Source organism: Cryptomeria japonica, chromosome 5 (genome assembly GCF_030272615.1).
Source record: "Cryptomeria japonica chromosome 5, Sugi_1.0, whole genome shotgun sequence".
NCBI classification, from domain to species: Eukaryota; Viridiplantae; Streptophyta; class Pinopsida; order Cupressales; family Cupressaceae; genus Cryptomeria; species Cryptomeria japonica.
Window position 1 is genome coordinate 867,266,864 of NC_081409.1, and position 19,612 is coordinate 867,286,475.

General features: G+C 35.5%; 1 long non-coding RNA gene across 2 annotated transcripts in view; it reads left to right on the forward strand.

The window, feature by feature from the left end:
- Positions 1–449: 449 nt before the first annotated feature.
- LOC131043395 (uncharacterized) overlaps positions 450–19,612 on the forward strand; it is a 66,698-nt gene continuing 47,535 nt past the window's right edge. Inside the window, exons 1-4 of one of the 2 annotated variants that reach the window (XR_009372783.1) lie at positions 450–690; positions 815–906; positions 1,405–1,580; positions 1,798–1,917. This is a non-coding gene — a long non-coding RNA (uncharacterized LOC131043395). Of the gene's footprint in view, positions 691–814; positions 907–1,404; positions 1,744–1,797; positions 1,918–19,612 lie in introns of both variants that reach the window. The other variant, XR_009372784.1, reaches the window with a different exon arrangement.

A 19,612-nucleotide genomic window follows, 5' to 3' on the forward strand; every position in this document is an offset into this window, starting at 1 on the left:
TTTAATCCCTTTCTCAAAAATTTAATTTTTTAATGGTTATATAAAAAATAGTTACAAATTTTGATTTTCTCCTTGGACAACATTGTAGTTCAATGCATACAAATGCCAAGCTACAAATAGGAGCTAAAAAAATGAAAAGATTCAACAATATTATGTATTTATATTTTAATATAATTAATTTTATAATATTAAGATTTATTTATATTAAAATTTATTTATATTAAAATATAAATTGAAAATTAAAAAATAATTGTATTGTAATTTTTAATTTAATTAATAAATAAATAAAAATGTTAATTGAAAGGGTTATTTTTTTAGGGGCGATCCTCAAATTATTTGGCGGCGGCGCAACTCGTTCGTTGGGAGATCTTCATTAACCAATTTTCCCCTCAACACGTTATAAAAGGGGAAAAACTTCAATTTCTACCGCTTAAATAAAAAGCCTTACACGCACCGGCATTGCAATGTGTTACTTTTCATTTTTAAACGGATTTGTAAAATCACAATTCCTGCAAGGGTGGCCAATAACTAGGTGACCTATGTACTGTATGCCGTACCGGTATTCATACTGTTTTAACATTATTGCATTCTGCAAGGATCATTGAAATCAAAGGGTTTATAGAACTGCGGCTGGTTGGATTTTGATTTGGGGCATTGATTCGTCAGAACAAGAGCGGCATTTACTGCACAGTTACTGGCATTTTCTATGTTGTTCATGATTTCACATGTATTATATGTTTGTTGTTTTCTGAATTAGTTTTGTTGCTATGAGTGGAAGTAGGTTGTACTTCTTAACATTTAGCTAGGCGAACAGTTGCAGGCATACTCCACCGTTGAGCAGAAGATATATTCTGCAAAGGAGGTAGCAGAGGATGCTGCTATCAAGGGATTACAAACTGCAATCAGGTTGGGTTTTCTTCATTTTCTGTAATTAATCAATACCTTATGAAACCCATGAAACTGTTTTATGGTCTTCAACATGCTTTATTAAATTGTGATGTCTTACTTTTTTAAAGACACCAAAGGGGGCTTCCTATGCCAAGGCACTGGGACTAAAATTATATTGGGGTAATGGTAACATTATGACCCAAGTTGAAAATCCGGGAATTACAGTAAGGTAAAACTAGGTAGGGCATAACCCAATTCGACAAATCTTAAGATTGGTGTCCAAACTTATACCATGGTCCACACTATAATAAAAGCCCTGACTTTCCAAGGAAGAGAAAAATAATCAACCATCGTAGAAAAATAGTCAAGAAACTCGTCATTCCTGAGGGATTCTGCAAAATTTCATCTCAGTTATCCTTATATTGGATATACCATAAATCAGAACTCTTTAAGTCCGAAGTCAAACAAATAAGTTTACTAACATCAAGCTTGAATTTAAAATTTGTTGGTAAACAGATTTGTCACTGTGATATTATCTCCGAAAATGGCTCTGTTTGCTTGAAGAGCAATAACAATCGCACCAACAATTGGAGAGATCATTACAGAATAGCGGCTTTCCTCTGTTTGAGAGGGTAGCTCCATCATTTGAACAAATTTGGGGTTTCCTTGTATTTAAACCAGAAATATCAAAGGTATAAAGGGATAAACTTATTGCATTCTGCAAGGATCATTGAAATCAAATGGTTCATAAAACTGCGGCTGGTTGGATTTTGATTTGGGGCATTGATTCTTCAGAACAAGATGACATTCACTGCACAGTTACTGGCATTTTCTATGTTGATCATGATTTCACAGGTGTTATGTACTTGTTGTTTTCTGAATTATATTTGTTGATATGAGTTGAATTAGGTCATACTTTATAACAGTGAGCTGAGCAAACAATTGCAGTTACACTCCACTGTTGAGCAGAAGATAGACTCTGCAAAGGAGATAGAAGACGACTATCAAGGCATTACAAACGGCAATCAGGTTGGGTTTTCTTCATTTTCTGTAATTAATCAATATCCAATGAAACCCATGATCTTCAACATGTTTTATTAAACTGTGACGTCTTGCTTTTCTAAAGATACAAGTCATAAGACGGGGCTTCCTATGCCAAGGCACTGAAAGTAAAATTATATTGGAGGTAATGGTGACAGCATGACCCAAGTTGAAAAACCGGGGATTACAGTAAGATCAAACTATGGTAGATTCTAGCATAACCCAATTCGACAAATCTTAAGATTGTTGTCTAAACTAATACCAAGGTCAACATTATAATAAAGGCCCTGAATTTCCAAGGAAGAGAAAAATAATCAACCATCAATAGCAAAATAGTGAACAAACTGTGTCTCATTTACCTTAATGAAAAAAATTCCTGAGGGATTCAGCAAAATTTCATCTCAGTTATCCTTATATTGGATAGACCATTAATCAGAACTCATTAAGCCCAAAGCCAAACAGATAAGTTTACTAACATAAAGCTTGAATTTGAAATTTGTTGGTAAATAGATTTGTCACTGCCATTTATCTCCAAAATGGTCCTGTTTGCTCGAAGAGCAAAGACAATTGCATCAACTGGAGAGATAACTATAGAATAACGGTTTTCCTCTGTTTGAGAGAGCAGCTCCCTTGTATTATCAAATTTGTGGATTTTGTGGAAGATAACCAGAAACACCAAAGGTATAAAGGGAAAAACTGAATGAAAATAATTTACAGAAATCTTAGTTGTAGACACATGAATATCAATTAGGATTTTACAAACATGTACAAACATAAAGAGGGTTCATCACAAAATCATAATATACATTCCTAGATTCATATGATGAACAAAAATAATAATATGTATGCAACTGTAACAACACTTGAAAATGACATGCAAACTCACACACTATGAAATAAGCTATGCCAATGCGCTCAGACCAAGATATTGAGATTATGACTGCATCTATTTGCACATGCTGCACAACTTGTAAATGCTCCAGCAAATGATCAATGGTTTCCACGTTGACAGAGATTACTGATTTAACACATGAGAAATCAGTAATGATAACTCAGAAATACATTTAAAATATACAAACCAAATGCATTCTTTATTATCTTTGTGAAACTGTAAAACTTAATCTTCCTGTACAAAGTTGAATCCTAATTTTTTTTTGTTTTTCTCCCAGTTCTACTCCAAACAGAAAAAAAAACTAAAAAAATGGAATCTTATAGAAAAAGAAACCCTTTGACATCCAATAACGTGACCTTTATAGCCCTGCCAGCCCATAACCGACTCATAACCAAGTTATAACTACTTTTTCGGCTTTTACAAGATATTTAAAATGTTTTAAAGCCTTTTTACTTAGCGTACAGCTCCAACTTATTAAAGGAAATGTTTTAGAAAAGTTAATACAATTTGTTTCATAATAAAAAGTTGGGTCTTCATTATGAATTTGACTAGCATATGCCTGTCAAGGCATTCCATTGAATACTTGGCTTGCACTAACTGTAGTCATTTGTTTGCAAGTGTATTTTGTTAAACATATTTGTTTGTTTCCCTCTCTTCACTTAGCAAAATTGCAAATTTAGAAGTTTGTTCAAAACTTGCACACATTGCTTTCAAAACAGCTCGCTTGTCTCATATGCAATTGCCAGCTTCTCACTGTGGTGGCAGACATATAATTATGCTTCTTTCTCTTCCACATCATTGGGTAAATGTCTTCACCCTGGAAAATATTCAGCTGCCTTCATCTCTAAAGCCAATTTCTCCAAGTTTACATAGATAGCTTGTGCCTATGGATGTGATCTGTCTTCTGTACAAAAAGAAGGCACCATTTTATAGCACTCAATCCAACTACATCTGGGGATCGTTTTTTATTCCTCTATCTTTTATCAATCTCCCTACTTTTGAAAATCACTTCACCTGCCAACTTTAAATATTCTTATGTGTTCTATAGACAAAAGGCAAATACGGCCATATAGCCATTGCTAGTCTGAGTGTAGTTTTGGTGATAATGTTTAGAGGTTCCTCAAAGATAGCCATTCATGGCCAAAAAGGTCCATCATGCACAAATTATGCTCCATGGGAGGTTTGATATGATAATCTCGACTCATGTTGACAAAGTGTTTTCCCCTCTTCATTTTCAAATCGGAAATATGAATTGTTTGACACTGGCCTAAATATGTGGCTTGTAAAAATGGAGAATGCCAAGGTAGCCAGTTCTGTTATCAAGTCACAGACTAACATGAATCATGTTATTTAGATTATTTGAGACACGAAGTGCCTCTCCACAAATTGGACAGTTGTTAATGAGTATTTCCTTGCTGCCTCCATGATTGGTAAGAAGGTTAACAAGCTCCTCCGAATGAACTTCACCATTACCATCACTATTTGCTTTTTAAAAAATTTCTTTTCTTGTCATTTTATTTCCAAAAGCTCTAATCAAATCAAAGAATTCTTCTAATGGAAGCTTCCCATCATCATTGTGATATGCAATAGTGAGAAGGCAACGTGCAAAACTATTCTCTGTGATGTCTGGATCCTCAGCACTATAGGAAAATATGATATTGCCTACAACTTTAGTTGTTGTATTTGGATCATATAACTTGAGAGCTTCATCAGTATGATCTACGTCAATTTTATGATCATCGTAAATTTTGAAAATATCACTTAAATCAAATGCACAATAGCTGCACGGTTATTCTTGCGAAGCCTATTGGTCTCAAAGATTGAAATCCGTACAATGCTTGGGCCATTTGGTTGCATTACGTCATGCTTCCAAACAGGCTTCTCTGTGCTTGCAGCAAAGCATTCAATGAGAAGAAGACAGCTGTGATAGCAGGGCCATAAAGAATCTGCCCAAGAACCATTTTCTTAACCGTGCTTATAATATCTGTCTTGGTGAGAACTCTTGGCATTAACTTAAACCGTAAATGCAACGTGGGGCCTGACAGGAGGAGTCCATATATAGCCATCTTAGACCAGAAGACAGTCATAGCTTTTGGATGACTAACAGCACCATATATGACAGGTGGCTTCATACACCAGGATCCATAAGACTGAACCTGATCATTAGCTATAAATGCAAAGCCCTGTAGCTATTATTTTAATTGCTTAACCATGCCATTTCTCCTCAGGTTCTCTGATCATGAAGACATCAATGTCAACCTCTTCCTGTAACTTGACAACTTTGGCATTTTCATTCTTAATAAAATTAATATATTCTTCCCCAGTAATCTTATTTATCTTGTATTCAAAATGAATCCTTCAACAAATCCACCTCATGCATGCCTTGTGATCACTGCATTCTATGAGATGACATCTTGGAGGTGTTTTGCCTCGTCAATGTTTCCACATTCTGCATGTATGTCTGTTAGGGCACTTGCAACTACTACATCTGACAAAAATTCTCTTCCATTAGGTGCTAATGGATTTCCAAACCCTCTTCCAGCACTCCATTTTTGTACAGAAGGATGCTGGGAAAACTCCCATTTCAGCTCAGGCATGAGGTTTTGGCATTCATCTTTACGCCTGCTTAATGCATTTGCTTGAGGGTTTCTAAAGCCTTTTCATCAAATCCATTTTGTGCAGAGCTTGCAATCATAGCACTCCATGAGACCACAAAACTTCAAAGTTCTGTAAAACAGTTTACATTCCTTGTCGATGCCTCCACATTTTGCATATAAATCTGCCCAGGAATTCACAATTACAGCAACTAACAAAATTCCTCTATCCGTTATGCTTTGATGGATGTCCTGTTGACGGGTGTTTTGTGACCACACCAACACAAAATAAAGATTTCCAACAGTCACTTTATCCTCTCTTGATCAAAATCAGATGTATGTTAATATTGCAGGAAGATCATACATTGACTCCAAGGTTCCAACTGCGTACTAGCGACTTTATGTGGATATAAACTTGTTTGGTGATGTTGCTGGTAATCCAAGGGGACTTACGCACACTTGAAGAAGATGTTAACACATTTCTTAAACTTTCAAGGAGATTTGACAAATGGTTTGACAATAAATGGCTCTTTTTTAGGACTTTTCGATAAGATAATGTGGAAAATAAAATAGGAAAGGGTTTAAGAAAGCTATTCTAATCGAAGACCTCAGTAGATAGCAATGATTCAGATGAGATCTACCACACTTCACTTCACTTCACTTCATCCAATAATTCAGATTAAGCCCCCACATAAAATAACTCGGTCCAACCTTACATTGTTGATAAAAATCATTTATCAACAAAAAGTATGAGCAAGCGATCTTCACCTTAAAACACTGCAGTCAACTTTGTTCATCTAATGTTTGAAATAAATCTAGACTAATTGAGGAAAGTGAAGCCATGCAAGCTACAAAATAACACAATTGTATACCATCAGACAACAATATATCACTATTATTACTTCAATAGCTTATTGCAACAATTTCTTACATTATCTTCTTATTCTATTTGTTAATGGTCATCTTAGTGTAATTAGTTAGTTTCTATTTATGTCTTCTGTTATCATTTGTTTCTTTATGGAAACAGTGATCTCTTGTAATTCTATTTAATGATCTTTCGATCATTCTTTAATTAATTCAGTTTTTACCAACTTTGTAATATGGTATCAGAGCGGGTCTGAGCCTGTCTCCCTCACGGGAGGGCTCAAGATTTTGGGAAAACCATTTTTCTAGCGTTTCAGTGCAGATCTATTTTCGTGGGTCGTGGTTGCATTTTTCTGTGTTTGCGACTTTTGTTTTGCGCCCATATTTTTTATCTTCCTCTGAGCCTGCGCAACCACATCTTCGTGTTTGCAAACCCTCGTTTTTCCACGACGGCTGTCTCTTTTCTGTGCAATTTCTGGTGGTTTTCGTAATGGCTGTGATTTGTCTCTGCAACCCGCGTCGGGATTTTTGCGTCCGCGTTTGTGTTTTGCAGGCACTGTCTTCTGTGTTTTTCGCACGATCATTGCTATGCCAGCCTTTTCTCTCCCCGCGTCAGCTATGTATGGTGTCAACTCCATCTAGGCGCCGTTTTTGGTCACGAGAGGGCATTTTCTCACACGACGGCTCTGTTTTTGCCGCGTCGTCTCTGCTCTCTACAACACCCATGGGGACGTGTCTTTCAACGACGGTGGTTTTCACGACGGTAGTGTTTTTCGTTTTTTATCTGCCTGCGATTGTTGTTTGCTGCGATTTTTGTTTTGAAGATCGTCTGCTATTCCACATGACGGGTCTGGAAGATTGTGGATGTGTCTGCCAAGGTTTTTTATAAAAAAAATTGACCTTAAAAAAATTTCTGATGGGTTTATAGTTTTGTCCCTTAAAAAATTATTGGTGGGTTTTTTTATAAATTTTTTTCTTGAAATTTTTTTTGATGGTTTTAATAATTTGTTCCCTTAAAAAATTATGGGAGGGTTTTATTAATTTTTATCCTTCAAAATTTTTGTTGGGTTTTACCGTTTTTCCTCAAAAAATGAAGTTTTGTATTTTGATATGTGCCTTGGATTTCGTGTTAGGTTTTGATCAAATTTTCTCCTAAAAAATCATGTCTGGTCATCTGTAATTCGCGATGTTTGCGTGAGATTTTGGGTTTTGTGCGATTTTATCCTCAAGAATCATTGGTGTTCATGTTTTAGGATTTTTTACTGTTTTTTCCCAAAAAACGATGTTTTGTAATCTTAGTTTTTTGGTTTGGCGATTTTCTCCTCAGAAGTTGTGACTACTTGCAGTTTGTTTTGGGGTGTCATCCTCATGTGCAAAAGTTTGTGGGCGATTTGTATTCTTCAGATGCTCTCCAGATTTTGGGAGGGTCACTGGCAGGCTCATCCTAGTGACAAGGTCAATTGTAGGCTCATGTCGTAGAACGTTTTGAGAAGAAGGGGCAGCCTTCTCTGTTATTCTCTGGGTAGTTAGAACGATGACCATTAAGGGAGGGTCATGTCGTAGAACGTTCTGAGAAGAAGGGGCAACCTTCTCTGTTTTTCTCTGGGTAGTTAGAACGATGGCCGTTAAGGGAGGGTTATTAGATTAATATCTTCTTATTCTATTTGTTAATGGTCATCTTAGTGTAATTAGTTAGTTTCTAATTACGTCTTCAGCTATCATTTGTTTTTGAAGAAGTTGAGAAAATACAACTTCAGAGATCCCAAGAACACCTGCAAGCAAAATACCTGTCACAAGAGAAGAATGGAGGCAAAAAACAATAATGGCTCTGAAGAAGAAGATTATCACTCAGAGAGGGAATCTATGAAAAGGTACAATACAATCCTTATAAAAGGATATTAGCAACCCTAAAGGGATAATGTGTATTTAATAATTACCTACAATATTATTAAATGCCTAAGTTTAGCTTAAGCGTAGAGTATAATAGACGAATAATTAAATAAATAATTATTAGCCTAATACAAGATAACTCTTACAGCCCCCTTAAGATGAACTTAGGGAGTAGCTAAAAAACTAAATGCATGAAGCAAAAAATGCAACTATAGATGAAGGCAAATTTGGGTCCCGACAACAAAGCCTGATGAGGTACCCAATCACAACCAAATCTTTATGAACCGAAGAAATAGAGAAAACCACGTGGGAAAAAACTCTACTCCAAAAAGAGATGGAATACAAGTCAAGGACTGAAGAAGCCTCCAAACAAGAATGTTCCAAAAGACAGGAGCAAAAAGAAGAACAGAAGAATCATAGACACATGAAGAACCTGCAACCACTGTCGAGTAATAACTGTCAGTCTGAAGAACCTCCACTGAAATAGAAGATGATCAGGTAGAGAAAACTGTAATCTGCATGAGTGCCCTCAAATAACTGAACTCTAATCAGATGGCAAACAAAGGCAAACAACTGAACTCGAAGATACTGATGGCAAAAAACACCAAAGTCTGAAGAGCTGATCAATCGAAGATGGAAGGTTGCCTCCAAAAATAGGAATGAAAGAGTATACTCCAACGAACTAAGGAAGCATAAGAACCAACAACCAATAGGAACCCCCCCCCGCCCCCTCCAATAATGCTGACAAGGGAGAGGTGACAGGTACACTGAAACTGAATGCCAATAAAAACTGCATGACGAAGAACCAGGAACATCGAGAGTGCAACAGAAAGTACAAACACATATAAAGTTTAGTGTCATGGAAGGAACACTCACTTGACACACATCATGAGGCTAATGTCGTGGAAGGAACACTCACGTAACAAAGGTAGATGGCAAACAAAGGCAAACATCAAACCCCCCCCATGGCACTTTATAATGGAGTGCGAGTACAATAAGGCACAAGATGTGCAAGATCCTAAGCATGCAAGGCATAGTGGCATTTTATCTCAGTGCATTTGCAAAAAGGAAAATGCTTACAAAATGATATATACAATGCTCAAAAAAGACAAAAGGCTGGAAATACAGAAATAATAGCCAAAGATGAGTCATCCCACACAAAGAAAAACATCCTAGGAGCTGAAACATCCAAGATATTCACCAGAGTGCATAAATGCAAAACACTTAATAAAATGTACTTGGAGCAGAATTTGAAAAAAAGACCCATACCATTGGAAAGTGCACAAAACCAGCTTTCCAACGATATCTTGTGTGCCAAAAATGGAGTTTGGATGCTCAAGATATGCCTCTCGGAGTGCAAAAAAGAACTTCTAGCTTTGACGTCAAAAAAAGATATCAAAACAGCAAAAACAGAAGATCAAACCTCCAAATCGGAAAGAGCTTTCCAACGCCTATTCGTTTTCGAAAATCTGACTCCGTTTACCCAAGTTATGACAAAAATTACCATCTCTAGGTCAAATAGGTCTTAAGGAAAAAAAATCTCCCTTCTGGTGGTGCTTGGGTGGAGCGGAGCTGGTTGGGCGGGTGGGTGGGTGAGCAGGCGGTGGCTGTGAAAGCGGCCAGAAGCAGCAGGCGACTGCTAGGCGGCGAGGTTGGGTGGTGATTGTGTCAGCCAGGGCAAGCCGTTAAATTGCCCAAAATATTTTTTCTCTCGAAAAACGTGCCCAATAAGGGCAAAAATCAAAAAGTTTTTTGCCAGAGCCAAAGTTGTCCAAATTGGACAAATTTTATATGAAAATGGGGGGTTTTGGGTGTTCTGAGCTCAACGGTGAGGTCCGTTTGAGCCCAAAATGCCCAGAAACAAAGAAGCACTCCAGATCCAAAAATAAAAACTTTGAAAAAGCTTGAAACCACCCTCCAAAAAATCTTCTGAAAAATCAGGAACAAGCAGCAGTAGATGTAGGCTCTGATACCATGAAAAAGTTGAAAAAATACAACTTCAGAGATCCCAAGAACACTGCAAGCAAACTACCTGTCACAAGAGAAGAATGGAGGCAAAAAACAATAATGACTCTGAAGAAGAAGACTATCATTCAAAGAGGGAATCAATGAAAAAGTACAATACAATCCTTTTAAAAGGATATTAGCAACCCTAAATGTGTGTAACCCTAAAGGGATAATGTGTATTTAATAATTATTAAATACCTACAATATATTATTAAATGCCTAAGTTTAGCTTAAGCGTAGAGTATAATAGATTAATAATTAAATAAATAATTATTAGCTAATACAAGATAACTCTTATCAGTTTCTTTATGGAAACATCGATCTCTTGTAATTCTATTGAATGATCTTTCAATCATTCTTTAATTAATTCAGTTTTTACCAATTACTTTTTAATAATCTCCCCCTTTTACGAATGAAGGGGTGAACCCCTTTTATAGGCCTCCAGGAGGAAAATGGACGACCTAGATTACAAACCGATCAACGGCCAAGATTGAACATGCAAACCCTAATTGGCGTTTGACCAATAAATTCCAAATATGATGCCAAGTAGTGGGAATAAACATTAATAAGAAATCACATCCACTACCAATTAATTGCTCCATGCTCTAAAAATGGTGTCCATAAAGTATTAATTACCCATTACATTCAAAATAGCCCACTATGCAATAAATGCACCACTATCTTTGCCCAATATACAATAAATACCCCATTATCTCCTTATGACGACTACCATGCATTGAATCAGCTGCCACTTGGCCAAACATTCCTAGCAATGAATGCGCCACCATGCCTTCATGTGGTCAAAAGATTCTCATCCAAAATTGGACGACCATTATCCCATTCATTAATGGCAAATGCAATGAATTTGGCGATAACGGTGTCCAGTTCTCCTACAAAGACACTTGGCACATTCTCCAACTTGAATTCCAGCAAAGAAATATCCTCTTTGCACTTGGAGAAAAACTTCTCCCAACTTGAAGTCGCCTCTTAAGTCCTTCGCATCGTGCTGGAGAACAAGGAAACATTTTCCAGATGTCCTTTGGAAAAAGATTCCACAAAGAAGAACTCGTGCAACCTGTCCTTTAGGAAGTCAACTGTCAGCTCTTCATCAATCAACTTTCTTGCAAATAATGTTTCAACTACATTATAGATTTCTTCCTAAATTTTACTTAGTGTAGACATCAGACACCAAGAAGCTGGACATCAACAACACAGAGTATCTGCAACCAATATCTATTTGTTCTCTATATAAATAACAACTGGCAATCAATTGCCAACAATCTCGTCACATACCAACAACGATTGCAATAACTCTCTATCCAATCAATCACCATATCATCAATGACAACACAATAAAGACAACATATATTGTCAGACATCAGGTCGAGATCAATGATGACACATATCGCCAACAACATACATTCTCGTAATAGGGATAGCAAAATTTTCTTAATCTAGTTTCCTATTGAGAGTTTTATATTATGGGATTTACCACCACAAGGGAGTTGTTTCCGATTAGTTTTGAGACTGAATAAACAATACCTGAACCAACAAAGTATTGTATGATACCGGGCTCTGTTTGGAGCCATTGGTGCTGATGCTAACCTTGATGTTGCAAAAGAGAAATTTCCGAAAAGGATTGGTTGGAATGGCCCAAAAATCATTCAGAACCATCTTAAACAAGGTGGTTTCCAAATTGAAATCACTGGAAAATATTGAATAATTTTTCCATTCTAAATGATAGTTTTCTTGTGGGTCAGCGAGTGTACATAGATACTCGGTCAGCAGAGAAGTTTTCATGAGGACATTAAAGACCTTATTTCTGTTGATCTATTCAAATATTTTCTTGTGAGTGAGTAGTTGCACATCGATTAATGAGTACAAAAGTTTTCTCAAGGACATTCAACATCTAGCCTTTTGTTGATCTTTTTAATTAACTAATATGTTTGGTACTTGGAAAGTCAACAACTTCTTATGCAAATGCATTCATTTGTGGATCTAGTAGTGAGTGAGTTTGATGGAAGTTGTTTGATGAAACATGTCTTTGAAACCATTTTCTTCATATGAGGTCTTTTTCCATTCGACGGATTAGATATAAAGTATTGCTTTAAGTAGGAAAAATCATGCTGTAGAGTGTGGAGCGTACTTGGGTAAAATAGCTGATTTTCAATAGAAAGATAGGGACAAAGTAATAATTTTTCAACAAAGTTGAAATCAATAGCAAAGATCTGACAAAGTACAAAGAAAACTGACTTGTATTGCAAGTAGTACTTTCCCTGGCAAAATGAAACTTAGAAGTTTGTCTATTTCAAGGGCAACCAGATTCATAGCTTAGTCCCTAAAGAGCAGTATATCGAATGTACGTGTCTCCAGCAAAAAAGGATGAGATTTTGCAAGAAATTTTTCAGACTTTGGTGCCTATATGTTTTTGTTTTATTTCTTTTCTCTGTAACATTTATCTATAAAGTTCTTAGATTTATGCAAGGTTAAAAACCTTTTAAACCTTCCAATTTCTGATTATGTATGATTTCAACTTGCAAATCACGCATCTCAATTGAATTTAAAAAGATTTAAATGCAGTCATGCCAACAAAAGTAATCTAAGCTTTTGACAATGTGAGATAAAAGAAACTTGTTTTAGAAAATTTCACTGTTGCTGGAACACAAAAACATCAACCAAATAAAAGCTTCCCGCATACATTTTATTAATGATATAGTCTAGGGTTCCTTAAGTATGGTTGAGAAACAGGAAGACTATTCTGAATAGGAAAATCATAAATGAATAATTGAATGATGTTGAAATGTCGTACACACCCAAACTTAATATGCCAATCAAGTAAAAAATATATGGCTACGATTGCTTAAATTTAATCTTAAATTTTCATAATGAAGTCTGTGTGTTAACGTAAATTATTAGTCTGGAATAGGAATTATTATTTATATTTTAAAATAAAAAGGTAGTCCAAAAGCAGGACCAATTGCTACCCTTTTGAGGTTGTAAATATTTACATCTTGTAAATTTTTCCTCGACATTTGATCTGGTTGGGATAGAATGCTAAGTGGATAGACACACTTAGCAAAGTAAATATTCTATGGCAAAATTTTAAATATGAATGAAAGAGGTATGCATTTATATTAAAGTGCTTATGGATAGTCAAATAAGAACAACAGAAGAAGTTAGACACTTAAATAGCAATTTAATACATGAAGAGAGTGAGAGTAGTGTGTTGTTACAAGATTTGTATATATAAAGTATTGTAAACATATGATTTTTGTTTTGGTCTTTTCTTCTTTAATATTTGATTGTTTAATTTGCTTTTAAGATAGTGTGATTATTAATTTTGTTCTTTAATTTTTTAGTTGGGTTTGTCATTTTTCTGGCTTTGTTACCTGTGTCAACCTTTTCTCATCCTTCTTTAAGATACTCTGGTTTGTTACTAATCTATTATTCCGTCTTTTAAAACATTTTGTCACCTTGACGATGAATCACAGAGTGTGATCTGAAATGTGGATGAAAAACTATTACACAATTGAATCCAGAAATAGTTTCAGATTAGTTTCATGGATTTTGGAAATTCGTGGTCTTTGAAGATAAAGTATTTTCAAAATAGGTACCAATTGATGTATGAAAAAATGAGAGTTAAATTGTAGTGATACCTCTGTATGTCATGTAGGTGATGACAAGGTGGTTGATGAAATTATGGAAATCATGTGTTTACATTAATATAATTATGCATTCCCAAAGTGTTCCAATTCTTCGTCTGCTCTAAAACAGATGAAACTAATAACATTCCATCAATTTCTAGACTTGTTTGACCCCTACTATCAGCAAAAATGGACCAGATTTTACAATACCTCATATTGTGTACATATTCATTGCATCCAATTTTACATTCCATTTAACATTATAACCACATCCCAAAAATATAATATAAAAACCAGATCACTTCCTTTAAAAGTTGCTTTAATCCTTAATGCCTCTTGCCAAATCACCATAATCCACTTTGTACATGCACTTGATATTCATTACCTACATTTTTGTAAATGACATACTATAGCTAATTTTCGCTAAGAATCTATTTTTCCTTATTTAAATGGAAAGACGAGCATTCGTAAAGATAAAATGACCTAGAAAAACCCATACCACCTTCAAAAAGTAACCTAGTCATGGGGAGTCTATATTATTATTTTATCAATGGTTATAATGGCTCATTTATCAACGATTATAATGTAAAAACTTTGGAAATAAACGAGGGTTTAGAGTAGTTCCTATTTTCATAAGTTATTTCATTAGATTAGACTTGAAAATGGTATCAAACTAGGCACACATGTAATACATGATTAATTACAACGTATATTTTTAAAGATTTGTGATTGTGGCTATGGTATTGTGATTTAGCATGTTGAGTCAAGGGGCTTAAAAAACTAGACAATATAAGATCACGAGGGAAGCTCTTCTAAATAGGTTTAGTTATAAATATCGAGTTTGGCAATTTTAATTTTTTGTTTGGTAGTAAAATGAGTGTGACTCGAACATGTGGGATCTTTTTGGTCCCAAGAAAATAGTTTTTCTAATCTCCCCATCATTTTATATACATACAAAAGTAGTACATAGGTCTCCTCTATTTATAAAATCATGAGTCAAGTGATATTTAAGCCCCCTAAATTATATTCACAATGTCCTCTCTTTAATGTATGCCTAAGCAAGAATTGCAATAGATTGTGCTCTAAATTGCTTATAGAATATCTCTGTCTTTTGATCGAGTATTATGATTCATTAATAGTAATAGTTGTGTAGCTTACATTTATGCATTTGAGTAGAAGGGTATTTTCTATTTAAGTAGGCATTGAGTTATAATCAAATTAGGCTCTAATCTAATAACAAGCTACAAATTAAAAATCAATAAAGAGAACATTCACAAATAATGTTAGTATATGAAATCATAGATAACAATTAGAGAGGTTATATAAGACACATAAATAACATCAATAATTTTAGTATACGACAATACATGTTGGGTTGACATGGATTGAAAATGCTTGTCCTACATTTTTTTTTTGTTATAATTTATTTTGATGAAAGTTAAAATTATAGAGCAAGTAAAGACAAACATTCACAAGTAACATTAGTGCATGACATCACATAGATTACAATTGTAAGTTAGAGAGGGTCAACTAGACATGGTTATAACAAACAATTGCAATGGAAGACAAAATGTGGATAAGAACCATGAGAGCATTGATAAACAATGAGACACAACCAACAAGTAACACAAATATTATGAAGAGAAAGGATGAAGTATATTAATATAAAAAACATTAATCTCAAATTACACTTCCCATTTTTTTTTATACCCATATTGCTCTATAAACCATCACTTATAGGTAAGTGCAAGCTAATGATGGTGATTCATAAGTGAGTGAAAATATAAAAAAATAGACATAAGGTAACAGTTACATACCATTTAGAAATTACACTCACTTCAGTTTATTTTCCAATTGAATGTCTTAGGTTACATAGCCATTTGCCCCATTTTTTTAAGTGAGCAAAAATATTAAAAAATAGACATAACTATAAAGTTAGAAATTGCATACCATATACAAATTCCACGTTAGAAATTAAATTCACTTTATCTTATGTTCCCATTTAATGTCTTAGGTTACATGTAGCCATTTGCCTCATTCTCTATAAATGCACACTATATCATATCTAAAAATGGAAAAATGGAAAATGAAGGTTAAGCTAGGGCTAGTATCTAGGCGGTGTTTAAGTAAGGTCAACATTCATCAATTTATGTGAGAAAAATAAGCAATGTCCTACACTTTGAGATATATTATAATATAATAATCAAACAATAAATTTAACAACCAATTCTAAAGCAAATAAATTGGGAATCCAAATATGGGGATTGAAAAAAATGCATATATTTTGGAATGATAATGTGTTAATGTGATCTTTTGTTGGCTGTAAATGTGTCTTTTTTTTTGGTCGGTAAAGGCAATGTCATATTTGTATTAATTAGTGTAAATACATATGATTATCACTGAATTCAAGATATTCAAAAAACTTTTGCACTTAAAGAGCACAGATCCCTCCAAAACCAGAACCTTTTAAACTTAAGGTTTAGCCATTTTCTGGACCATTTAAAGTTTGATAGTCTAGAAAAGCAAAAACATAATTACTGATAATGTCTGAATTTAGCGACCTAGATTCAGAGTTTTTGAACTTTAAAATTTAAGTCTAATAAAAATATACAAGGAAGATTGCATATCCAGTAAACTAAAGGAGGTAACCATAGAAAGCCTAGCTTGAGGAGGGAATGTCTGGTTGAAGAGGTTGGTTCTTGGGACGACCTCGGCCTCTGCTTGCTGGAGAGCCTCGACCACGACCCCTGCTCCTGCGACCTTTGCTCGAGCCTCCTCTGCTACTCTGTTCTGGTTTAGGATCTGGGTCTACAGCAAGCATAGGCAGGAAACCATTCATCCTTGCAAAAAGGAACAAAATCTCCTCTTTCCCTTCAGCCTTCGGGTCTTCACCTAAAAAACGCCATTTGAGGTAGCTCAACCCTGCACTAGCGAACTTTCTGTGCCTATTCAATCCTTTATCCTTCAGGTCTAGAAGGAATGGGTAATATTTAATGAGAACTTCGTGTGCGTTAAAAAGGATTCGGTCGCTAGGTCTGGGTGCACTAGAGTCGTGGATGGCCTTGTTCAGAACTTCTTGGAGCTCTTGAAGAATTTCAACTGGGAAGAGTTCCCTGGTAAGGTTCCAGATTAATTAACTCAAAATAAAAAATATAGTGCAGATTAGATATTAAAATTTTGGTGAAAACTACCTCTTTCAATGAGGTAATGTTGTATGAACTAGTCTTGGACTAAATCACAACACAAGGACTTAGCCTTCTCCCATAACATGCCATAACATTGATCTAAACTTTTACAATTGGTATGCCTAAATCTTTTGACTTGTAATGGAAAATGTTATGCTAAAAATTACCATGGTGCTTGCTTTGAGATGAGGAAAAAATCTTGGCTCGTTTTAATGCAAATCAAGCCCTTAGAAGGTTGTACAATTTTTTAGACACAAGGAATGCAAGAAGATGATGCCTAATGATGTAGAGATGAGACTTTAAAGTTATCTATAATCAAATAGTATTTCTAAGTTGTGATTTCTTATTTGTAAATGATTGCCAAATGTCTTATGACCTAGGACTATCTATAAATAAATGTTAGCCACTTAGCTCAATCTTTTGGGCCTATAAATCGACAAAAATGCAACTAATTTCCATAAAAATTAGATTGAGTGAGATATATACATCATGAATAATATTCATTAGGTCATGTTATATAACTCAATCTATAGACAAATCTATGCTAACCTAAAGCTGGGAACTAATCCTCACTAACACAATGTATAAAAATATTGAAAAAATTAAAGAAAACATTTAATTGTAAATTTATAATATGTATACAAAAAATAATATAAGATAAAAAAATTATAGAAACTTTTTAAGATTTACGACTACACAAATACATTATAAAAAGTTTGTTATCAAATAATTATATAATAATATATATTTATATACCATTATTTTGACCTAAAACATATACAGACCAAAATCGATTAATAGTATCCAAAAACTGAAACATCTCGCTGCACCAAAATTCACCATAATAAAAATGTTCACCCCGACTAACCATATCATTGTAACGCTCTTCTAATGCTTGTGTTTCTGTGTTTGATAATGTTATTGTTTGCCCCTTACTTTTTGTCTTTACAATTTTTTCTTCTGCTGCCATGACATGAAGAACCTTTGAGCAACCATACACTCTTACCTTCTCTATACTCTTCAAATTCCCATAACACTGTGGTAACCTCTGCAATGCTTCACACTTCATTATTGTCAATATTTTAAGTGAAGGCAGTGCTCCCTCCTCTACTATTGGCAGCTGCTCTAATTTCTCCACCTCCACCACTGAAAATACTTCAAGCTTAGGAAATCCTCCTCCCTTTCCGAATTCTTCTGGGAACTTCTCTATGTTGGGGCACTTAACAATCTGTAAATGCTTCAGATTCTCAAGTTTCTGCAACGGAGGTAGTTGTTTCAACTTGGCGCAGTTGAACAATCTAATGTAGCCCATATTTTTAAATCCACAAAGTGAATCCTCTATTTGGATTAAGTGAGGACATGCTAGCCAGAGTGTCCTCAATATAGACATGGCAGTTATGTCATGGGGGAGCTTTTCTGTATCTGTGAGATCTAAAAATAGAGATTCCATCTGCTTCATGGTTCCAAGCAATCCTTCTCGAACTATTTCACCATTATTTGTAAGCACCAGCCTTTTGAGTTGGTTTAGGGTACCCAAATCATTAATTGAAAGCCGACCTCTTCTGCACTTATTCCATGCTACATTTCGAGAACCGCCTGCATTCAGGTACATCAGAGACCTAAGGTGTGAGATCCCATAAGGCACCCACTGCAGGTTTTGACAAGAAGCAACATTCAGAAGTTGTAAGGAAGTCAACTTAGAAATGCTGGATGGGAGTTGTGTAATATCAGATTGATAAAGATCCAATACTTGAAGGTTTCTAAGGGTACCGACAGAGTAGGGCAGTTTCTTGATTGGAACAGAGCATAATCTGAGACAAACCAAATGCTTCAAACTTCCCACATTTTTTGGCAACGACTGGAGGGCAGTCCGTGACAAATCCAAGACCCTGAGAGCGGTCATACTCCCAATCACTTCTTTAGGAATTTCCTTCAAAGATGTATTACCAGCCAGTAGCAAGGAGCGGATATAGGGAGCTCCGAATGCCTTTGGAACCTTAGTCAAACAGTTGTCCATTAATGAAATTCTGATGTGTCCCTCACATTCATCAGCGGGAAACTCTCCTAAATCTCTGCGTGCCTGAAAGAAGCATTTTTCTTCCTTTTCGGCAATTTGGTGTGCTAAAAAGTGGTGCAATACATCATGCACCCTGAAATTGATCACCTTTCCGTCGTGATCCTTATGGATTGGTTCAATAAGGCATCGGTCTGCTAACAAAATGAGGTACATCTCTCCAATTTGGATATGATCCGGCCCGGGTACCAACCCTTCTCCAATCCAGTACTTGATAGCAATTCCAGCCGGGACGACCTCGTCTTCTGAGAAAGCAGCGAGGCAGAGGAAGCACAACTGCAAGGAAATGCCATAGCCTGGTAATTTGGCCAAAGCATCGTAGCTTAATCTCAACTTGCTTGAAAGCGAGTGCTTAACATCATTCTGCAATCTCTGGAGTGCGAATTCCCATTCATTTGACTGAGCAACACCTGCCATTGCCTGCCCGACTACTTTGATTGCTAATGGAAGCCCCCCACACTCACTGCAAACGCGCCTCGCTATTTCCTGGTCAATGCTCATGGGCAAAACTCCATCACTGTGTGGAAACGCAT